The sequence below is a fragment of the Chelonoidis abingdonii genome, chromosome 5 (genome assembly GCF_003597395.2).
Source record: "Chelonoidis abingdonii isolate Lonesome George chromosome 5, CheloAbing_2.0, whole genome shotgun sequence".
NCBI lineage: Eukaryota > Metazoa > Chordata > Testudines > Testudinidae > Chelonoidis > Chelonoidis abingdonii.
This window is the reverse complement of record NC_133773.1, coordinates 89,751,634-89,762,834: the sequence shown is the minus strand read 5'-3', so window position 1 is coordinate 89,762,834 and position 11,201 is coordinate 89,751,634.

The following is an 11,201-nucleotide window of genomic DNA, read 5'->3' as shown; positions in this document are numbered from 1 at the left end:
TAAATGGACACAAATCAGACATCANGATTGGGAAAGCCTGGGTGTACGTCTTGTCCCTCTCAGTCCCAAGAGTGAACAACGAACAAAACAAACAGCACAAAGACTTCCCTCCACCAAGATTTGAAAGTATCTTGTCCCCCTATTGGTCCTCTGGTCAGGTGTCAGCCAGGTTCATTGAGCTTCTTAACCCTTAACTATCTGTTTATGACACTTCTTAACTGTAAAAACAATAGAACATTGGAAGAAACTGCCTCGGGAAATTGTGGAAGCTTCTTTCCTGAGCTTTTCAAAAAGAGGCTGGAAAGTCATCTGTCTTGGATGGTTCAGACACAACAGATCCTCCATTTTTGCAGGGGGTTAGATTAAATGACCCTTTCTGTCCCTTCTAACCCTATGGTTCTATGATGATTTGCCTTGAAAGGCTATATATCTGTTGCTGAAATAGTGAGAATTTGAAATCAAGTTCTACTGACACGGTATCAAAAAATAAAGAAATACTGCTCTTCAGTGATGGGGAGGCAAATTGTGTTGGCATATAAATTCTATGCTCTGCCCTCTTCTCATGCTCTGAGTTTGGAAAAAGGTGGTCATTCCTGCTATAGTAACCAAGCTGCCATGGATACAATCTCATGAGACCCATAGGAGTTAAACACAGTTTCAAGGGAAGCTGGGTGTGTACAATGAAGGTAGAATTTGTCTTAAAAGAAAATGCATTGCTAAGCTTTATTTCAATTTCTAATGGGGCAGTTTACATCTCTAGGTCAGCAACCATCTTTTTTTTTTTTTTTTGAGGTGACCTCTGAGATGAGGACTAGTTCTATGCCAAAATGAAGGCAACATTTTGTCATTTAGGAATTTTATTCTCTCTGAACATGAGTAAGCTTTTTCAATGCCTGAAAATTCCTCTAAGGAAGATTTTAGACAAGGTTTGTTAGTCAAGGTTTCATGCTTAAGCTTTGTTCATAAAATGGTGAAAACAAATATAAATATCTGTACAACGATATTTCATGCCTTAATTCTAATTGATGAATGCTAATAATGCTGTTGGTGGCAAAGGCTTCCTTTCAGTTGAAGTGTGAAAGAATTGCTAAGATGCTAAAACACAAGTGTGCTGTCACAGCTATCTAGACTTGGAATAAGAGGATTCCAGTTTTCTGTTTTATTAGGCTGATTATCTTAAAACAGAGCAAATAATGTCCGTCTCCTGATTCAAAATAACCCTTTTCCAAATAGCCATTATGTCAATACCACTGCAAATGAAGATATTGTACATTTTATAGGCATGCAGATTCAGTTGAAGCTATACACAGTGCACCACTCCAGTGGTGCACAAATTGACAGCCAATTTCAATTAGCTATTCAAGCTGTGAGCTCCAGCAAATATACTGGGTAATGCAATAAAGTGACTGATCAAATGGTCAGACAACACTATTGATCTCAACCTGTAGAATCCTCATCAATGAAGTGGTGAGGTGGGGGAGCAGCTTCCAGAACACAAAACACAACTGCACAGTTCTATCAATAGTGCAACATGCACACCAAATCATATTCTATGATATATTTTCCTCCCACCAAAAATGCACTACATTAATGTTTCAACTGTTGTACCATAAGGAGTGTCACGTGTGGCTATAAAATCCCAATAATGATACTGGAGAGAAACAAAGGTAGATTACTTCTGGGGAGAGGGAATCTGCTGTGGCTACAAACAAAAGAAAAGTTGTTACTGTTACAAAGAGAGACAGAACCATGCCTTCAGAATATTTCCACTGACTGACAGAAAGGTGTTGTGAATTTAAAAGGAATAACCAAGTACTGTGCTGCTGCTGCCTTTGCTTACAGACAGTGAGAATGGGGCAGACATTTATGCTACTCTAGAATTTGCTTTTGGAGCACTGCCCTGTTGGAGATTACTACAGTGTACAATAAGATTCCAAAAATATTTCTGAAATCTTCTAAATTCCAGGTTACAGTGCAACAAAAACTGACAAATACCACTTCTATAGTCTCATCTGAAACAGCACAGTATGAGGAAACAGTTTCTAAGGACATTCAAATCTGGTCTGTGCTGCAAATGTTTGTTTCACACTAGTTAGTGAAACCACGGCGGTTTTTAAAATCAGTTAAAGTTATGTTTTCTGAAAAAGCATATCCAACATGAAAGTTTCCAAAGCAGGCCAGTTTATCTGTGGCCTGCTACATCCTCAGTAGGTTTCCAATTCATAGTAGAATCTCCCAACACAATGATTATACAAGTAATATCACAGTCTTAGCTGACTGCGCTTGTTTGTTAGCTTAGATATTTATTCAGTGCTCATGGGCAATGGCTTGCTGCTAGGATTGCCAGTTTTGGTTGGATGTATTCCTGGAGATTTAATCACATGACATAATCTAATTAAAGATTAATCTTTAATTCCTGGAGAGTCCAGGCCAATTCTGGAGAGTTGGCAACTCGTCTTGCTGCTGATCTCAAATACTGAAGTACATGTACTTTTTGAATTACTGTAATTGTTGCATAAGTTCTGTAGCTAATTTTATTCAAAATAATTGGCAGTGTTATAAACTCACATTTTGGACAAAATGGATCAGAAAATGAAAGCTACTAATATCTTGTATTTACTATAGGACTGTGTCTCCATAAAGGTCCCCAAAGCACTTCCTAAACTATTTAGAAGTTTCTCTCAGACACCCTTGTTGTAATATCTACATTCTCAGAAGTGCCCTCTTATTCTGTGTGCCCAATTTTTGATGCCTTTAGCCTGATTATCAAGAGCTACTGGACACTCATAGCTGCCACAGACTTCAATTAAAATTTTAAGTGCCCAGCACTTAAGAAAACCAGGTCCAAGGGCTTTTTCTGAGCTTGGATGGAGGGGAGAGGAGGTCCACATGTAGCAATTCCAGCTTCCCGATTCAGAGCGACCTGGAACCAGTGAAAGTCAGGGCTGCAACAGCCCTAATACACACCAAGTCTGCCCTCCATTCCCCACCTTCCCCTGGTTTACAGTTGGTGGCTGGTGTAGGAGTCCCCAGGGAGCATTGCAGAGGTGGGTTGTCTGTTCATTTTCAGGAGCAGTTTTAGGAGTTACAGCAGAGGAACTAAGGGGAAGGAGGGGTAAAATTTATTGACTGGAGGAGGAGGAGGAAGAGCTCCAAATTAATTAGCTGGCTGACTGATCTTATTTGGTACAATTTTTTTTTTTAGAAACAATCTGGGAGTAAGAATCTAATTACCAGCCCCAGCCTCAACATTTGGGCACCAGCTGCCAGTGTCCGAGAATACGATCCTCCATGTTGTTGTCTCAACTTCCACATTGCAGGATCAGGCCTTCATAAAAGTAGCCCATTTACCAAATTTATTCTGACGAAACACCTATTTTTGTCATAATAGAATGTCACTTATGTTCATCTGGAGTTTATTTTATCCTCCAGTGAGAAAATAAAGGCTAGTGAAGAAAAATGTTGCTGAGCTAAATTGAATTTAGGTTATTTTAAAATAAAACTGAATTATTAATTAAATCCTATATGCTGTTGGGCATAAAATAAAATAGATTCAGAGAATAACGGAATCTTTCTAATATGTGGGGTACATGGGCATTACCAAGAATACAAATTTGAGAAAAAAACATCTAAACAGCATTGAGCTGCATTTAGCTCAATATAAAAGTGTCTCTGCATTAATTTAAAAGTTATTCTGCATTAAGAAATGCAAAAGCATGAAGCACTAGATACAAATTTTAACAATGAGGGATGAATTAAAAAAATTTAAATAGTCTCTATTTCCAGAATAGAGTAGGGTTTGTATGAGTTCCTCGTCCTGCCCCTCAACTGTATGCTGTAGGTATTCTTTCAATCTTATTGTATATGTCTGATGAGAAATTTGGCATCTGAGGGCAATCTCAGAAAAGGGTGTGGTTATCCACCCCCAAAATATACTGGGGATGTCTGGATTCATTTTTAAGTGATAACCGGTATATAGGAGAAAGTGGGTGACTATTTTCCCCCGGAATTCTCCCCAGAAGGGTGTGCCATATGGAGATGTCAGGGACTTTGGAATTCCAATTTCCATTTCTATTTTATGTGTAGTGAATAGACTGTTTATCTCATTTAGGGCTCCATAAATTCTGGATGTTAGGTCTTGCTGTTTGCATTAGCCTTTTCTGTTCATTTTCAAACTTGGACAGGAGTGGTGGTATATTTCCCTAACCAGATCACTGCCTGAATTATGTTGCATTGTATTTGACAACCAAATGACTTGTCGTCATTAGTTATGACAAATTGTTTTAATTTATGCCCCACATTCATGCTGCATCAGACAGATGCAGCATAGTATATGCAGTTAAATGCTACCTGGTGTTCTTGAAAGCAAATTAAAGTGATTGGAGATCTGAACACATTGCTAAAAATACAAATGACTGTCAATTTATTGTTAATAATGTTCTCTCAGATGTCCATAAGGGAAACCATTTTCAAACAAACCATTTAGGTCAAATCCTGCCCTGTGTTATAAAAGCCTTGCTCCCCTCCTCTTCCAATACATTCATGTAGGTGCCCCTATATGTGCACCCCAACTGCTGCAGCTCCCACTACAAAAAGTCAAGAGTTTGTCTTTTATCTTGCTAACTCTTCACAGTGGGAGGTTAAGTATTAGCAGGGAAAAGGCAGTAGATTAAATTTGGAGTCTGGAGTTATATAGAAGTAATGGGTTCCTGGCATGAAAGAAGAGGGGAGAGAAAGATTATAGTTCTTGAATACAGTGGTGAAAGCTAAAAAATTACACTACAATGGACGAGTGATTGTCCCCAATTAAATAGGTGTTCCTTTTGTAAAAAACAGGAAATTTTAAAAAAATTCTTGAGACTAAATTTAATACAATACTCCATTGAATAAAACATCAAGAGGAAATATTGTAGTCAATGCATAGTGTGTGTATTTCTTTTTAAATCTTCATTTAAAAAAATTCTGTAAAAGGCCAGAGTTTAAAATTTCACCACCATTCATCAACACGTCCATAAAAAAAATCACTGTAGATCCTTGGCACTCCACATTAACTCCCTAATACTGTCTCAAATAAGTAGAAATTATTGCCATCCATTAGACTAAATGGATGTGTGACAGTATAAATTTAAGAGGGAAATGTATTAAATTTGAGCCCTGTCTAAGTTAACAGGCAGGGAGCTAAATTCTGATTGAGACTTTCAGCAAGAATCAACTACTAAGCATGTTTAACTACCCATTTAAGCATGTGCACTATGGGTAAAATTCACCCCATGCCACAGTTCACCACTGGATACCCATTTAAACCGTATTTTGAAGCCTTAACTTGTGCTGTCCCTCTATGGGGCAAATTTCATCCTACATGAATTACTCTTCTTTTAACATATTTGATGTAATTATAATGAAAGGATTCCCAGTAAAAAAAAAAAAAAGAAAAGGTGTCACTATAGTTCAGCCATTTTAAATTTATGTTCACATAGCTGGGATAGCCTCTTCATATTTTGATTTTGATTTTCACAGAAGTTACGAATGGACACACAGCATGCTGCTAAGAAGCCAGCTAACCACACTCACACAACCCATTCCTTCTGAACACTACTATTTACTGGAAAACTGACAGAAATGAGTACAGCTATCTACTTAGGTTTTTATAATGCATTAATCTGAGCACCACCTTGGTAAGCTGTGGCCAATGAAGATTCCAACATACACAGATCAAATGTGAATTAGCACTCACTGGCCACTCAAACTTGTCTTTATCAGGAGCAGAGATAGTGGTGAAGCAGTGTCTACTCAAAGCTACTCTGCTAATAAAGACATTAAATCCACTACAGAAAGGAACTATTAACAACTGAAGTTTTAGATCTGAACATGATTAATGTTTTCCCAAAATATTTAGGGATTAAGAAAAACAAATGGAAAATAATTTCTTGGGAAGATTCATAAACCATCTTCAAAAGGGACACTAGTATGATAATGTGGCGTAGTGCAGAAGGTTTCAGTGGAATCTACTTTCCATTGGACAACGTGGACATGAATTAGGTATCTTATACTTTGTGCTAGCAGGGACTACCCGGGGCAATTACAGCACAACACTTTAGCAGGTACTGCAGCTTAAACCCCCATAGTCCAGACAGCAGGGCCACATAGACAATCCCTTACACTTCTGTATGACATTTGACTTTGACTGTGCATTTAATTAAGAAACTAGAATGATACAAAATTAACACGGCCCACATGAAATAGATTAAATATTTGCTGAGCGGTCTCATAATGCAATTGTAAATAGGGAATCATTGTCAAACAGGCTTGCTTTTATTGGATCTCACGAGGGTTCTTGGCCCTACACTATTTGATGTTTTTATCAATGACCTTAAAAATGAAACCATTACCAATAGTTTGCAGGGGATACAAATATTAACAGAGTAGGTAAATAATGAAGAGGACCAGTCATGATAGAGAGAGAGATCTGGATAGCTTAGAATGCCACATTCAAACAATACATAACTACATTTAGCTGTATTAAAGTGTGTAACTAAGAACAAGATCTGTAGGCCATACTTGAAAAAGAGACGGGCCTATCTTGGCAAGCAGTGACTCTGAAAGAGTTGGAGGTTACTACAGATAATCAGCTGAACGTGAGCTCCCAGTGAGCTCCCAGTGACCAGAACGGCCAATGCAATTCCTGGATATATAAATGGGGGAATAGCAAGTAAAAAGACAGGTTCTCTGTATTTGGTATTGGTGTGACTGCTGATACAATACTCTGTCCAATTCGGGTATCCACACTTCAGGAAGGATGTTGATAAACTGGCGAGGGTTCAGAGAAGGAAGGGCCACGAGAATGTTTAAAGAATTGGAAAACATGCCTTATGATGCAACAGTCAGGGAAGCCAAACTATAAAAGCAAGGTGGAGTAAGCAGTTCCTCACTGCCTTAGCGAGCAACCTGTTTTCTCCGTGTTTTGGGGTTCATTTGTGTCATGTTTTTATTTTATTTCTTTGCAATAGAACATTGTTCTGAATTCTACCTTCCAGCAAGTGAATCCATGTTTTTATCTAACTTCCCTGAGTGCCTGCTGCAAACATAAGAGTTTCAAACTCACCCTCCCCACTTTCCTGGAGTTTCTTTAATTTGTGTTAACATCTTAATCAAACAAACTAAAGTCCAGCCCAAACATTTTCCCCCATTTTGGCTGTTATAATCTTTGAACTGCTCAGCCCAAACCCCAGCTTCTTCTAAAGAGAGGCCATTCCATCACCCTTATATCTAGGGCATGTTAAATGAGCTACACCTTCCACAGCGAGTCACTAGAGCTCATATAGCATCTAACAGCAGGGAATCCATAAGAGAAGATCCTGAGAAGAACTCAACCTCCCTCTATAAATATTTATACCAATTCATACTCACACACACACACACGGTGGTAATATGAATTACAAAGCCATGTAATAAATTACATTTACCATGAGCCTTTGACCACCTCACTTGTACCAACTATTTCAGGTACTTAGTATACTATTCAAAATTTTTGAGCAGTATGAAATTGCCAGCATTTTATGCAACAACCTGCCACAGAAATATTTCCTTCTTCCTCTTCCAACAAATGTTGAGTGCATGTCTTTGTTTCTTTACTAAATTGAACGTCCGGGTTTCATTAGTAGCTATAGACATATTTTCAGTATTATAGATACGCAAATGTGCTAATCAATATCCACTGTATCTGGCAACTAACAGTTCTGAGTCAAGAAAGCATCCCTCTTTAGAGCAGTATTTAAGTGTGTACTGAGCTTTAAGATCTATGGGTATTAAGCATTTAGTCAACTGGATTAAAGAGCCCTCCTGAATCAAGTCCCATACTATAACATGTCCATAACATGGAAAGAATTCAAGTAATTACATTCCATAATACTTGGTAAAATATAAACAGGCTATTGTAGGAACATTTATAAAGTATAGGTGATAGAAAGAAATTTTTAAAAAAATCAGATGATTAATTATAGGAGTGAGATGGGTTTTAGAAGCAACCTTTAATTTCATGTGAAGGCTATTTGTCCTAAAATAAAGGGACATACCAGGATTTAAAAGCACAATCAGCAGTCATAAATTAGCAACAAAAGAAACATAAGGAAGACTAACATCTGGAAAGAAATGGCATAATCACACTACTATACGGAGAACGAAAATAAGCTATAGGTGACAGAATCTTACAACTCATTCTGGATGACAATAAAAAACCGCTTTTGGGGTATCCTTAGGACTCAAGATGTAGGTATATAAACCCATTAATGTTAATGGGTATTATTTCCCAAAATCCCTGTGTCAATACAAATATTTACCTCTGAGGGATAAAATGAAAAGTTCCGTCTAACCGCAGGATATAGTAATCTCTCTTCACTAGGTTTTCACACAAATTGCAGGTCACTTAGGCTTAGATACTTAATTATAAAAATATAACATTGTCAAGTGAAAGATGAGGATTCCAGATTAGATTCCTCATATTTGACTTTATAGCTGCAACATTTAAAAACAAAGATTTTCAGTAAAATAATCACATTCATACTCAGCAATGAAAAAGATCCACCAAGTTTCTTAATCATGCACAAGCTGAAAAATACTATTTGCTAAAGCCTAAAATAATTGTAATCTCTTTGCTAGCAATGTTATTCAGTTTCCCCCTCCTTGAATATAATTGCAAACTATCCAGTCCTTGGTAGTGGATAATTTAACTAAATATAAAAATTGCCAACATTTCAGTGTCAGTTGTCTCGAAAAACAGAAAAATAAATGACATGACTTAACATGCCCAACGAAATTATTTCTATTAGTAAGTGGATGAGGTCAAATATCAACTCCTATCCAATTTCCTAAAAGCTACAAATCCATTTAAGGAAACAGAATAATCACGATCAGCTAGACAGACAAAAATATTAATGCAATAGCTGACACCCATATGCGAGCCAACTGTTATTATGAAAGCACTCAGAATATAAATACCCCAAATAGTGAAGAGACAAAAGATAAAACAAGTGAAACAGTGACTCAATGTAACAATCAATAGAAAATCATCTATGTCAATTATTTTTTTCTAAGAGCAGTCTTGCATAGATGATTAGATGATAAATGAGTGTTTACACATTCTAGGACAGAAGAGAAATTTGAAGAGACAAAAATAGAAAAGTAAGAAAAATCTGAATATTTTGTTCCCAAAAGGAAAAAGCATAGGTTGGCATGCAGACCTGAACACACCCACCCCCCACCCCCCATAAAACAAGTGAACAAAAAAACTCTCAAAAACCAATTCCTCTGCCCCCAAAAACATGCAGTATAACCTCCTCAATTTGATGTAACCCTACATTAAATAAAATTAAAACAAATAGCCTCTTATAGCATAGCCTTTATACTCCAGACTAAGGTCCTGCACTATTTAGAGATCCCTATAATATCTAGCACAAGAAAAAAAAATCAGGCCCTGATCCTGTAAAATTCAGTTCATTTGTAAATATTTACACACTGTAAATAGTTGTATGGCCCTCACTGAAACATGTGTGTAAAGTTAAGAATCAGGGCCCAATTGGCACCGTTAGTTTTTAATATATTTCCTTTCTTTGTCTAAATTATGTTTAAATTACTTTCCAAAAATTAGTTCAGGGAGGAGATTTTCAAAGGGCAGGAGGAATGTTAGAGGCCCAACACCCACTGAAAGTCAATGGGAGTTGGAAGTAATTTCTGCCTTTGAAAAATCTTCTCCTATATGGTTATGGAAAATAAAAGAGCAAGACATTTTCATTGTCATTACATTGTGTCAGACATCAGAGAATGAATCTATTTGCAACATTACATTTCTCATAGTTAAGTCATATTTGACTCTGCTGGACAGAAAGAGGCTTAAATAAGGCAAGATTTAAAAACACAAAAAACAAAAAAAAAAAATCAAACTAGACAAGCTCATTCAAATCAAGTTTCAGAGAAGGAGTCATGATAGTCTGTATCCACAAAAACAATGAGTCCAGTGGCACCTTAAAGACTAAGGGATTTATTTGGGCATAAGCTTTCATGGATTAAAATAACCCACTTCAGATGCATAGAGTGAAAGTTAGAGATGCAGGTGTAATTATACTAACATGAAGAGAAGGGAAGTTATCTTACAACTGGAGAACTAGTGTTGACAGGGTGGATGTGGTCAACTTATAATAAATGCTAAGATGTCACTAGCAAGAGAGGGAAAATTGCTTTTGTAGTGAGGCTGCCACTCCCAGTCGTTATTCAAAGCCAAATTAATAGTGTTAAATTTGAAAATGAATTGCAGCTCTGCAGTTTCTCTTTGCAGTCTGTTTTTGAAAGTTTTTTTTGTTGAAGAATGGCTACTTTTAAATGTGTTATAGAATGTCCAGGAAGACTGAAGTGTTCTCCTACTGGCTTTTGTAAGTTACTATTCCTGATGTCTGATTTGTGTCCATTTATTCTTTTACACAGAGGCTGTCCAGTTTCACAAATGTACGTGGCAGAGGGGCATTGCTGGCACATTAGTAGATGTGCAGGTGAATAAGCCCCTGATGATGTGGCTCATATGGTTGGGTCCTATGATGGTGTTGATAGAGTAGATATGGGCACAGAGTAGGCAACAGGGTTTGTTACATGAATTCGTTCCTGAGTTAGTGTTTTTGTGGTGTGTAGTTACTGGCAAGTATTTGCTTCAGGTTGTGGGGGTGTCTGTATGTGAGGATTGGCCTACCTCCCAAGATCTGTGAGAGTGAGGGATTGTTTTCCAGTATAGGTTTTAGATCACTGAATAAAGTGTAGGTATGTAGGCAAAGGGTTCAACATGAAGTTCCAGCCTAATGTGAATTAGAACAGCAGAGTCATTAACTTTTCAAAAAACTAACTATACAATGGAAAATCTGACTGGATCCATCATTATGGAAGTGCTACTGCAATCATAAGAACAAAGGACAAAAAGAATACGAGTTCAGGAAACCAGCAATTTACTAGGAAAATCGTCCAAGGAGCATCTTATGTGTCTTGTAGAAACTGTCAGTTAAAATGTCATCCTTAACATTGCCTATCATCTAATGGACTATGAAAGGTAAGGAAGGGAAACTCAAGGTTAAAGACCTCTTTGAGCTACTGATTTGAGCCAAATCAGAAGATTCTGATCATAACATAGCATGGAATTGTGGATCCCCTGGTTTAAAACCAACCAG